Raw genomic sequence first — 3,387 nt, 5'->3', positions numbered from 1 at the left:
GAGGTTCACACGGACTTGTGGATGCCTGACCTAAAATATTGCAGGCCTGTTGCACCCCTCCGCCTCCCCTGGACATTGAGGGAAGCCCTGCCTATGCCTTCAGATCCCTCCTGGACTCCCGATGTCGTGGGGGTCGGCTTCAGTACCTAGTGGACTGGGAGGGGTACGGTCCAGAGGAGCGGCGTTGGGTTCTGGTGGACGACATTCTAGATCCCAACATCAACCAAGATTTCCACCTTCGCAGTCCGGACCGGCCCACTCCTCACCCTTGGAGCCATCCCCGAGCAAGGTCCCGTGACTGGAGCCAAACCACCAGTCCAAATCCCTATCTCCATCCATGGCTAATTTAGGAAAGGGAGGATTTTAGCTAGCTGGCTAGCTAGCCACCGGATGACAACAACACAACAAGATGCAACAATTCAACAAGTTTTTATCAATGATTTGATAGGAGTGACGCCAAATCCAAGCTGGCTTCCCTTAACACTTTTTTTAGGTGAGCCAGTTGAGCTCAACGCTGATTGGCAAATTTTGAATACTTTTTTTGTCAGGGGAGGCCAGATGCTCGCTGGCTTCCCTTGCCTTCAATGCTACGGGCGGCAACAATATCATACTCGTTTGGACCAGACAGCATCAGATAGATGGCCTACACGTAGAGAGACAGAGGGGCGCTGTTTCGCTCGCTCGGATGCTTTCTCCTGTGAGATACATTCAGCCTCTTACGAAATGAAGGAAAATTATGAAACACAGATAGACAAATGATACACATGATATATATATACATACATTTTTAGGCCAGTTTTTGGGGAAGTCTGGCTTCCCTTAGTATCCATGAATACACGCCAGTGCAGTGCACCAAGACCGGACTCGACACCAAGACCGGTCTCGAGTATTACAACACTGCGTTGTGGTGTTAAAAAGGATGTCTTTCTCCACAACTCTTCATTAGAATCTCCATTGACTTGGCTATCTACAAACTATCATTGAAAACAAAACAAAAAAATGCATTGAAATGGGGACTCCATTGAGAGACAACGAAGCATGGGTGGTGTGCAAATTAACAGCACTCCCATCTGGAGGGCCTCAAGTGTCTCAAACAAAACCAGGATCTCCGTTATAAGAGCAGGTCCCTCTGTCCAGGTCTGCAGATGAATTCGTCCCCAATCATTTTAATTTGACGTTAAGAAGCTTAAATTCTCTTGTTATCCTCCCGGAGAGGAGACTAGACGAAGAGCAGTGCAGCAATGAGATGAGAGATTACCATTTGGGCCTGCTCTCCTCATCCACTTGACACCAGGTCAGCTGTTCCTAAGTTGGTCAGTGACACTCATTGGCCCCTCCCTTGGTGGTCTGGATGAATATTGACACTCGTTTACTAGCATGGAGGGTAAAATGTCCCGTTTGTGTTTAGGGGATATGGCTCATTGCATCATGGTGCATGAATGTGAAGAAGGGACGCTGGCCTATAGCCACCTATGGCATAATGCCACTCAATGCACAGTGCTGGCTCTCGATCTGACATTTACAGAATCTGTCTACAACTGACTTTGTGAGTGAGATAACGATGGTACACATTGTGGATATAAAAAAAAATGCCTGCCTTACAACAACAAAAAAGTGAACTGTAATCTAGGCCTATTGTCTTTTACAAGAGTGAATGGATGCATGTCCTAGTCGAATAAATTAAGTTTCATCTCTATGATGTCATGACTTGGACCTTTTGAAAATTACACTCATAACAAAAGCAGTACCTATAGACTATAACTGCCCCAGTTTTGTATCGGCTGAAATCCTCTTGACCACAAATGACAGCCAAACCCATATCCTCTCTCCTCTCTCTCCCTCTCCTCAGGCTGTAGATCTCAGATGACCTCTCCCCTTTGTCCTCGGGAACCCTGGTCTGCCCTCACAGCCACTCCCCCCTCTCCTCGGCTGTCCTAAACTCTGTGGGAAACCTCCCACAGCGCATTGTGTCGTCTGGACATTGTGTGTCCTTTAAGATAATGCCCCGAGCTCAAGATCCCACTTCCCTTCCATACAATCCCCACCCTCCCAGCTGAAGAAGTGCTGTGTGAAGTATGGTGCCCAGCACTAACTGGCATATAAGTGGGGGACTGGGGAGAGCCAGAGAGATCCTAGCTGTGGGGTTAAAAGGTGCTTTCCAACTAGCCTCGCAGGACAGCAGCACAGCCTCTAACTCCCTGCTCCTGTACATTTGGAATTTCACCTATTCCAATTCCCCTGCTTTTCTAGTGAGTGTTAGAACTTCATGAATAATTGGACGGTGAGAGAGAAGTCCTGGTCTGGCTGCTTGACCTCTCCCCAGGACTTCAGTCATTACAGCTGGTGATTGGGTCGTTAGCCAGCTTGTGTTGTATGTGTGTAATGAGCACAATTTAGAGTCTGATTGATTTATGAAGCGTTTGTATTTCCCCAGGTATATTCAAGAGGAGATAAAGCATGAAAGATTGACAATTACAGTGCCTTGCGAAAGTATTCGGCCCCCTTGAACTTTGCGACCTTTTGCCACATTTCAGGCTTCAAACATAAAGATATAAAACTGTATTTTTTTGTGAAGAATCAACAACAAGTGGGACACAATCATGAAGTGGAACGACATTTATTGGATATTTCAAACTTTTTTAACAAATCAAAAACTGAAAAATTGGGCGTGCAAAATTATTCAGCCCCTTTACTTTCAGTGCAGCAAACTCTCTCCAGAAGTTCAGTGAGGATCTCTGAATGATCCAATGTTGACCTAAATGACTAATGATGATAAATACAATCCACCTGTGTGTAATCAAGTCTCTGTATAAATGCACCTGCACTGTGATAGTCTCAGAGGTCCGTTAAAAGTGCAGAGAGCATCATGAAGAACAAGGAACACACCAGGCAGGTCTGAGATACTGTTGTGAATAAGTTTAAAGCCGGATTTGGATACAAAAAGATTTCCCAAGCTTTAAACATCCCAAGGAGCACTGTGCAAGCAATAATATTGAAATGAACTGCAGAGATCTACAGCTGAGGTGGGAGACTCTGTCCATAGGACAACAATCAAGTCGTATATTGCACAAATCTGGCCTTTATGGAAGAGTGGCAAGAAGAAAGCCATTTCTTAAAGATATCCATAAAAAGTGTTGTTTAAAGTTTGCCACAAGCCACCTGGGAGACACACCAAACATGTGGAAGAAGGTGCTCTGGTCAGATGAAACCAAAATTGAACTTTTTGGCAACAATGCAAAATGTTATGTTTGGCGTAAAAGCAACACAGCTGAACACACCATCCCCACTGTCAAACATGGTGGTGGCAGCATCATGGTTTTGGGCCTGCTTTTCTTCAGCAGGGACAGGGAAGATGGTTAAAATTGATGGGAAGATGGATGGAGCCAA

The sequence above is a fragment of the Oncorhynchus mykiss genome, chromosome 8 (assembly GCF_057628025.1).
Source record: "Oncorhynchus mykiss isolate SJ-2025 chromosome 8, ASM5762802v1, whole genome shotgun sequence".
Classification (NCBI taxonomy): Eukaryota; Metazoa; Chordata; class Actinopteri; order Salmoniformes; family Salmonidae; genus Oncorhynchus; species Oncorhynchus mykiss.
The sequence above is the reverse complement of the archived record's forward strand: the minus strand, read 5'-3'. Positions refer to the sequence as shown.